Source organism: Gracilinanus agilis, chromosome 4 (assembly GCF_016433145.1).
Source record: "Gracilinanus agilis isolate LMUSP501 chromosome 4, AgileGrace, whole genome shotgun sequence".
NCBI lineage: Eukaryota > Metazoa > Chordata > Mammalia > Didelphimorphia > Didelphidae > Gracilinanus > Gracilinanus agilis.
The window spans coordinates 252,158,894-252,168,946 of record NC_058133.1 but is presented as its reverse complement, the minus strand read 5'-3'; positions in this window follow the sequence as shown (position 1 = coordinate 252,168,946).

Sequence of the window (10,053 nt, the reverse complement as noted above, 5' to 3'; positions counted from 1 at the left end):
ATTTTCTCTGTGTAAAAGTTGTCGAGTGTTAAAGGCTTCTTTTTCTTGTTGTTATTCTTTCTCTTCTGAGTTTCCTGAGGCTGGGTAGCCATCATTAGCCCAGCAGCTTCTCAGGTTTATCCTCGATCTCAGTGTCTGTTCGCGGTCTATTGGCTCCTGAGGTCTGAGTTCTGGTTTTTTCCAAGGTCAAGCCCCCTGGTGGACCCCCTTGCTTGATCCTCTGCAGGAGGTTCCTTTACAAGTCTCAGGGCGCTGCTTCCACAGTCGTATACCCGTCTGCACTGGTTCCCCACTCAGGTTTTCAGAGCTTTAGTTCCTGGCTGTGTCTGCCTCCACCCACGCCTCCACCAGTGCCTGTGCGCTCTGCGCCCAGCGTCCACTCTTTGCTCCCGCGCTCAGATTTCGCTTGCGTTCTTTGGCTTATTGGGGTCCTAAATCTTGCTGCTCTCAGGAACAGGCCCCGGAGCTGCCAATGACTCGATGGGTGCCCCAAACTTGCTCTATTTCTTTTTAGCTGGCTTCAGAGCTATAGATTTTGTGTGTGGAGGGGGTGGGGGTGGGGTGGTTGCTCAGCCCGCAATTTAGTGAGAGCCCTTTATAGCCTGGAAATGTCTCGATTCCACGTACCTTCCACGCTGTGCCCTGTTGTGGGGTTCCTCCATTCGTCTGGACTTGTTTTTATGTCCCCTTGAGTAGTTTTGTGTGTTTCAGTCAGGAGAGGTTAAGAGCTGCTTCTTACTCTGCCGCCATCTTAACCCAGAACCTCCAATCAAATAATTTTGGAAACTTTCATTACTGGAAAATCTTTTTAAAGAGTTATATTTTAAAATAACTCCAATTTAATGTTTCCTTTTTGTACTGAGCAAGTCTAGGTCTCATATCTTCAAATACCAGTCCTCACTCAATTTATACCCACAAAAATAAAACATTACAAATAAAATATTAAAATTAACTCAGAGGCATTTTATTCTACCCTTCAGAAGGAATAGGCAGAAACATGTTATCTTTTGTTTGTTTCAGCATTCCACTATTGACCTTGACAGTCTCTACATAGAAAATTTGGTGGTTTTTTTTTTTTTTAAGTTATTCCTATTGCAGAAAGAGATAGCTGGGTGGTTCTGTGGATTGATATCCAGGCCTAAAGATGGGAGGTCCTGTGTTCAAATCTGGCTTCAGATTCTTCCTTGCTGTATGACCTGAACAAGTCACTTAATCCCTCATTGCCTAGTCCCTTACCACTCTTCTGCCCAAGAATGTGTCTTGAAAAACCTCTAATAATTTTCTAAAATATGAATGAATGGAAAAGTATAAATCAGGCTAAGTGCTGGTGAGATAAACAGAAAAAATTGAGACAGGCCTTGTTCTCAAGAAGCTCACACTGTAATTGAAAGAGACAATATATAATATTGATACATAGTATTGGCTCTAAGATGGATAGTAAGGGTTAAAAAAAAAGAATCTAAGTTAACTTTGCTTAGTTTTTGTTTATTTTGCTTTTTTTTTTTTTTTTTAAACCCTTACCTTCTGTCTTGGAGTCAATACTGTGTATTGGCTCCAAGGCAGAAGAGTGGTAAGGGTAGGCAATGGGGGTCAAGTGACTTGCCCAGGGTCACACAGCTGGGAAGTGTTTGAGGCTGGATTTGAACCTAGGACCTCCCGTCTCTAGGCCTGACTCTCAATCCACTGAGCTACCCAGCTGCCCTGTGTTTTTTTTTTTTTTAATAGTTATAAATATCACCTTCACAGAGATTACGGTGATCTTTTAGAATTATGGTCAGGTTTAAAGAGTTGCTTTGGTGAAGGAAGAATTTTCATTTCAATTTTTTAGGACCATACACTTAGAATAGGTGGAACTTTTTTTTTCCTGCTTACTTGTAAAAGTGTACTGCTGTTGTAAAAACCACAGCAATGACCTCTTTCATGGTAAAAAGTCTTTTGAAGATTAAAGTATTGATTAAGTTTTATAAAAATATTGGTTGAATTGAGTTATCTGGGCTTGGGATGCCAGAATGTGTCTTGAAAAACCTCTAATAATTTTCTAAAATATGAATGAATGGAAAAATATAAATCAGGCTAAGTGCTGGTGAGATAAACAGAAAAAATTGAGACAGGCCTTGCTCTCAAGAAGCTCACACTGTAATTGAAAGAGACAATATATAAAAGAAAATTCAGCTGCAGAGCAAATAGAAAGGCTTAGAAGTCTTTTAAGTGTGCAGAGGCTGGGCAGATGGCAAGGGCCAAGGGTCCATAGGCTACAATAGTTATAACAGTCAAAAGAGTGTTAATCATACTTTTTTTTACAGGCTACTCTCTGACACCAATCAATGCAAGAATGGCATGCCCAGAGGACTGCATCAAGTTGATCCTGGCATATATCAGAAGGTTCTAATCAGTGTAGAGTGTACCATTCGGTCAATTTGCAGTTATGCAGGACACCAATCATTATTCACTGGGCAATAAGCTTGACAGAGACTGGTTTATATCTACCTAAGCGGTTTGATATAATACAAAAGATATGGTCTAGTCTGTTTCTATGCTGGTCTGGGTTTGAGAAAGTTTGGTAATACAGGAAAAGAATAAACCAGATTCTTACAAAACTGTTTAAGAATTTCATGATCAAAGAATTGTCCTAAGGGAAATTGCAGTTGAAAACTGTCTCTATTATACAAATTCCACTTGTTCATAATCTAGTAAATCTCATCTCATGATTGTGCAGAATAAATTTTTTTAAAGTCCTTTCAGAAAGGACAGACAGGAAGTCTTGGAGGTAATTCCTACCATAACTACAGAAGACCTCAAAAATAGAATCGACCAAAGAGGTAGTACAGCTGGGTTATTCCCTGAAAATTCAGCAAAATTTGTAACATACTAAAGCAGAAAAACAGGTTTGATGGACTGTGGCCAGAGGGAAGAACCAAGCAGGGGAATCAACTGGAATCAGTAGTAGTAGATCAGTTGTTTCAGGTGTGTCTTACTCTTCATGACCCTCTTTGGGAAATCCTTCTTGGTAAAGATACTAAATGCTTTGTCATCTGATTCTTCATCTCATTTTATAGATGAGGAAACTAAGGCAGACAGGAGTAAGTGACTTGCCCAGGATCACCCAGCTGGCAAGTATCTGAGGCTGGATTTGAATTTAGGAAGATGAGTCTTTCTGATTCTAATTCCACAAATGTGGAATTCATTATTTTTTTGGAGTCCTTGATTATCATCAACCCACTCCGAGACCAAAATTTCAAAGAAATAATCCACAAGACTACTTCTGAGTGAGGAACAGTCATAGCAGAGAATTATATTGGAAACAAGTCCTTTACTACATGCATAGGGATGAATAAGAAAAACTCCATCTTTCATCAATTAAAGGAGTAAAGGCTGTTTTTACAGAATAGCAGTTACACACATGCAGAATAGAAACTACTGGTTAGAAATAGCTGTGCCTCAATAATTATCGGCTAGATAAGAACACAAGGGTGTGGAGACCTCCCAGAACATTTATGGCCTGTTCTGGATGTTCTGTTTTAGTTTTAGTAATGCAGTCAAGGACAGAACAACATTTAAGTCCTGGCCCTATTCAAAATATTAACAGGTTTCTTGTCCATCCATAGGCGTTAATGTGACCCTTTTTTTTTTTTTCCAACCTCCACTAGTTTCTAGTTCAGTTATTGACATTTGTTCTTATTCCCCTAAGCACAACATGATTCCTGCCTCTGCTGCGTCTGTGTTTAACTGAACTGGCACTGGCTACCCTAGTTTGACCTCTCTACTCCCTCTGCCCTCTTCTGGCCAAATTTTTGCATAGTTCTGAACTGGATGGAAAAGCTTATTTCTTTCTTTCTTTTTTTTTAATAGTTGGTCTTTCCAAGACTGAGACTTTGCAGGTAAATGTAAGAGATTATGAGGGAAAGGTAGGCTTCTATAAGACCTTTCATGATGCCATATCAACCAGAAGTCTTTAATAAATGCTTCTTGATTGACTGAAAAGGGTTGACTTGCTGGGGAGGGGAAAAGTATGTGATATAAAGGCAAAAGGCATATATAAAGCTTTTTTTTAAGATAATGAAACCAAAAAAGAAAAAAGGAAGAAAGAAAGAAAAGAAAAGGAACCCCAAGTCTGAGATAGCCAAAACTAGAATGGTTAATTTTTAGAATCTTCAGTGTTTAAGAAAGAATTTTGCAAGCAACGAAGAGTTTTAAGTACACAGAACTACTCACTGATCACAAGAAATTAAAAAACAAACCCTAACCCCAAACTTAGAATATGATAGATCAAGTGACAAAGGGAAATGACTTCCACCACAGAATAATATATCCACCACAGAACAAAAATGAACATACTCCTATGGAAAGTATAAATTCAAACAAAACTAGGGATAAACAAAGCCTTTGAACTTCATACAAATAAACTGTAAATAGCACAAAAAAGCTACATAATGTACCAATGTTTAAAAGCTACAAGGAGGAAACTAACTATTATCCCTTAGAAGTTCTTCTTTGCCTGAGCCATTAAGAGAACCAAGGGAAAACTTAGAGATAAATCCCTTGAAAGATGATTAGATGGAGATCTCTTAGGGAAAAGGGAAAGAGGAGTAAATTATTATTTCTTAGAATCATGGTGACAAATAAAACTACTCTTATGGGTTAGACAAGGGAGGGGAATTGTATCTGTATCTGATAGCAGAAATGAGATTGTTTCAAGAAAAACAATTTTCAAGTACTAACTTAATTTTTTGGCAAAATTAATCAATAGGATAATGGCAAAATGGCAAAAATAATCAATAGGAGAAAGAGACATAAAAATAATATTAAATGTTAATGAGCTAAATTAACTAGAAAAATCTGAGAATTGCAAAATGTATTAGATAACAAAGCCCAACAATATGCATTATATTAGAGGCATACTTTAATAATAAAGACACATATGTGGGTTTACCTTGTTATCCTGCAACTTTGCTAAAGTTGTTAATTATTTCCACTAGTCTTTTAGTTGATTTTGGGGGGTTCTTTAGGTATAACATCATATCATCTGCAAAGAGTGATAGTTTAGTTTCCTCATCACCAACTTTAATCCCTTCAATTTCTTTTTCTTCTCAATTGCTATCACTAACATTTCTAGAACAATATTAAATAATAGAGGTGATAATGGGCATCCTTACTTCACTCTTGATCTTATTGGGAAGACTTCCAACTTGATCCCCTTGCAGATGATACTTACTTGTCTGAGAGCCATTAAGTTTAAATATGTATTGTTTATTATTTTAAGGAATGGCCCTTCTGTTCCTATACTTCCTAGTGTTTTCCATAGGAATGGATATTGTATTTTGTCAAAGGCTTTTTCTGCATCTGTTGAGATAATCATGTGATTTCTGTTGGTTTGATTATTGATATGGCCAATTAATTACGTGGATAGTGGATAGTTTTCCTAATATTAAACCATCTTTGCATTCCTGGTATAAATCCCACCTAATCATAATGAGTAATCCTTGTGATAATTTGCTAGAGTCTTTTTACTAGTATTCTATTTAAGATTTTTGCATCTATATTCATTAAGCCATTGAGACACTGCTCATCTTTCAAGACTACACCATCCAGTCAACTGAGATTTGGACTCTACTGGGAGCAAATTTCTCAGATTCCCTCACTCATTACCTGTCCTTGCTAAGAGACCCTTTTGGACGAACTACAATTATAGAAGATGATTAGAAATAAGAAATAGAAGGAGAAGAGGAGGGAGAAGCTTAGGAGTTGGAACTGTCTTGGTTCCTGCCCAAGTGAAATACCCCATAGGATTAGTGAAGAGGGCTCCCCCAAATCCCTCTGCACTTTACCCCTTTCCTCAACCCCTCATTTGTTAATAATAAAAGATAACTAGCAGCCAGATAGTGTTCTTGAGTGCCTGAGAGACAAGAGAGAGGGAAACCACAGTTTGGTCTGGCTGCCTCCATCTTGGAGTCAGACCACCCCGGGTGCAGTTAGTCGACACAGGGGGAGGCTTCAGTGACCCCTGAACTTATTCAAGACTGGATTGGGGTACTACTACTTCCTCTTGTAGGGAAGCCTTCCCCTCAACTCTTGAGGGGTGGAACGACCAACTGGGTCACCTAGTATTGGGGAGATCCTCCCTTTAAGTCTCCTCAGTATATTTTTGGCCCCAGGGGAGTGGAGAGGAGAGAGTTACCACACAGACCACACTCTCTCTCCTTCTCTCCCATTTCTACCAATCTCCATTCTGGGTCAATTTATTACAATTGTGGCAGAGGTTCTATTTAATATAACAACTAACTAAATAAAAGAGAAGCCTCTGTGAAAATCCAGGAAGGAGCCATCTGTGTTTTTCCTCTCCTACAGGATCATACTAGTGCCAAACTTTATTACAAAAAACAAAACAAAACAAAACCAAAAAAAACCCAGCAGACAAACTCTTAAAGGCACAGTGTTAAAGTGTTTGCAAGAAAAGCTTTTCTCATGGAGGTTTCTATGGGAAGAACAGCTTTTATAATGGCAGGCTGTGCCATATTACTATATAACTTCTGGAGCATGGTTTATAACATCTGGATGGTATTAATACCACAATATATACTAGAGATCATTCACTGGTATGACAAATACCAATGGTTGAAAGTAGAATTGGGGCATATATTTGCTTATATACCCACTGTAATGGCAACATTGATCTCCTTTTTTTCAATTTTACTGGGCTCTGAGAAGTATGGTAAAGAAAATGCTAGGGCACAAGAATGATAATATTAATAATGACATTAAGTATTAATAATGACATTAAGAAAGGAAATAGCAAAGTTACTGGAAGAGAACACTCTACAAACAACTGAGGCAAATACAGACATAGCAAAGACAATAGAGGAAGGGGCAAAGCACCAGCAGTACCAATATTACCAATTATTGACCATGCAATTTTGCAGCCAGATTCTGGGGTCCTCCATATTAAAAGACATAAGCCATTCACTGTTGCAAATCTGGACACCCTAAAAAAACAAATGCCAGCCTTTTAAAAAAAAATCCCTTCAAAGCAATAAAAGAATTTAAAAGGGCATTAAGGCTTTTTGATCCCACATTTTCAGATATTGAAATTCTTCTTTCTGAATTATTTACACCAGCAGAGAAAGCACAATTTATTGAGGAGACCCATAGGAACGCAAACTTAACATCTTGGCCACAGCATTATGAGGATCTAGAATTTAATAGTCATCGAAGCCTACTGTACCTAAGAAGAGCAAGGGAAGATTTTGTAGAATCTATGAAATCCTTTGCTAAAATCCCCGATTCCTGGAGAAAGTTTGAAAAGTTAAGGCAGGAGATAAATGAACACCCTTCAACACATTTAGATAGGCTTGTAGAAGCTGGGGAAACAATCTTGGGGTTTCAGGACTTAAATGAACCTAACCTGCAACACATAAGGAGGCAGTTTATTAAAGGCAGTTCCCTACTAATTAGGACATACTTTAATCTGCATTATCTGGGGTGGAAGTCATTAAATTTGGAAGGTCTACATAAAACAGTCGCATATATTCACTTGGGAAATCAGGAAGCCAAAGAATCCAAAGACACCATTAGAGAAAAAGATGACATTATAAAAAATTTAGAGGAGCAATTAAAAGAGGCCAAATCTACTTCAAACAAAAAAAAAAATAGAGGAAGTAAAAAACCTGGCAGCCCTACAGGCATATAAAACTAGACCTCAGTACCAACAACCTCAACAAACTAGCAATAACTTTAATAACAGAAGATATTTCCTTTGTAACAAGTTGGGGCACATAGCAAAATTTTGTCACCTCAAAGCCCAACTAAACAATAACAACAACAAAAGAAGCAATTTTAATAACACACACACAAATTCTAGATATAACACTTACAATAGAGAAAACAAGTTTTATGATCATAATTGCAAGACATCTAGTCAGCAGGTCCCGGATCTAAAAACTATGGAAAAGTATATAGCGCAGGGCGTAAAACCACATTATTCTCAGGTATTGGTGAGAAAACATGACAATTTATGAAGCCAGGAAACAGCTTTGGCGCATAAGGAAAAGTCCAAGGGGTATAGCAATGGGAAAAGACATGAAAACCATGATATAGGGGACTTGGACATGGAAATGCACTATGGGGATGGAAAAGCAAAGATTATATGTAGGGATCAAATAGAAGAAGAGAATCAAATGATCAGGATTTATGGAATAAATCAAAAACAGGATTTATGGAATAAAACATAATGATTCAAAGAGAAAGGAGAAAAATACACATGCATTTACACCAGACTTTAAACCAAACATAATGACTATAGCACTAACAAATGATAAGGAATTTGTAACATGCAAAGTACCAGTATTAACAGATTCAAACTTAAAATCCTCAACAATTAATGACAAGACTGTTCCAGATATACAAGATCATAGCATAAAAATAGAAAATACACACAAAGATCAACTAATGATAAATCCAAATTATAAATTATATAAATCCAAGAGATAAGCTCAAATGGGTGTTCTGAGCAGTTTCATACACAGACAGGCAATAACAGGAAAGAAACTGCAAAACAACTTGCAATAAAGACAATTGGGAAGGAAAGAGCATTATCCTTAAGCACTGACACAAGCAAACCTCAAAGAGAATTGGCACATGAAAAGGTTAACAGAGAAAAGAATTGCATTGACATATTAGGATATTCAAACTTGAACCCAACAGTAAAAGAGTTAAAGCCTAAAAAATCCCTGAGAAAAACCTTGATTCAAAAACTTCCAAACTTACAAGCTTGTGTTACTTCAGGAATGCCTCCACCTGAAGAAAACTCTAAATGCTTAAGGGATAACCAAATAGAGGAATCAAAGCAAGATCATGCAGAAACAAGAGAAAAAGGAAATAAGTGGGAAGAGGGAAACAGGGAAAATACAGTAGGAATAGACACAGAGTTCAACAACAATACAAAACCTCTGTTGTCTATGAATACACATCATAACATCATGTTTCCTCCATAATTCCCAACTCCTTTCAATCTTGCAGATGTATCGTGCATAATTTTACAGCCCCATTGTGATGCAACAGTACATTCCCAATGTGGTCATAGGATTTTCTCTAATGCAAACTTTCCATGAATCCATCATCACCATAACTAAGCAAAGCATGTCAAGGGAAGCATACAAATCTTTACCTTACCCATGGTCACTAAAAAAGCCAATACAACACAGCATCATGCCTACTAATAGCTCACTCACACAGAACAACGAATCAATCCTGAACATAATATAGCCAAGCCAGGGGAACAGTCAAGAAAACAACATGGCAATGCCAACACAACATAGGGGAAGCAAATGCATTACAAGATTTAAATGCATTGCAATTTGAGGGTCCAAAGCCAGAACAAACAGTAGCCACTTTACAACAGGAATGGAACAGAAGCTCCAAAGATACAAGTAAATCAAGAGACAGAAAATAATGAACCACAAGTAATGATTAAAATAGGGAAAGAAAAATTTCTTTCCCTTGCTCTTATTGACATGGGCGCCACTCGTTCTGTTCTCAAATCATCACCACAGAACAGCACCATCATAGGTTCTGTCCAAGTGAAAAGGGTAACTGGGCAAATTCCATCCTTACACTATACAAAAAAAGTAGGAGCATTTTGACCTGAATTGGTCAAAAGAAAAAGAACATAATGAACAGAGGAATAATGATGAAATATGCTACCCACCTACTGAGAGAGAGATTAAGGACTCAGAGTTCAAAATAAGACCAAAAAAAATTTTGGACATGGTTAATGTTGAAATTTATTTGATAGACTATATATGTTTGTAATGAGTTTTGGGATTTTTGTGTTCTCAATTGAAGGGGGCCTTGAAGGATAAGAAGGCAGGTTCCAGTTAATTAATAAATCATTTTTAAAAAGGTCAATCAATATTAATCTCCTACTATGTGCTAGTCACTGTGCCAAGTGCTGAGGATTAAAAGAAAAAGGCAAAAATCAAAGAGTTTACAATGTGAAGACAACATTTGAACAATTATATCCAAAGTCAGCCAGTTTTAGGATAAATGGTTTTGGTTACC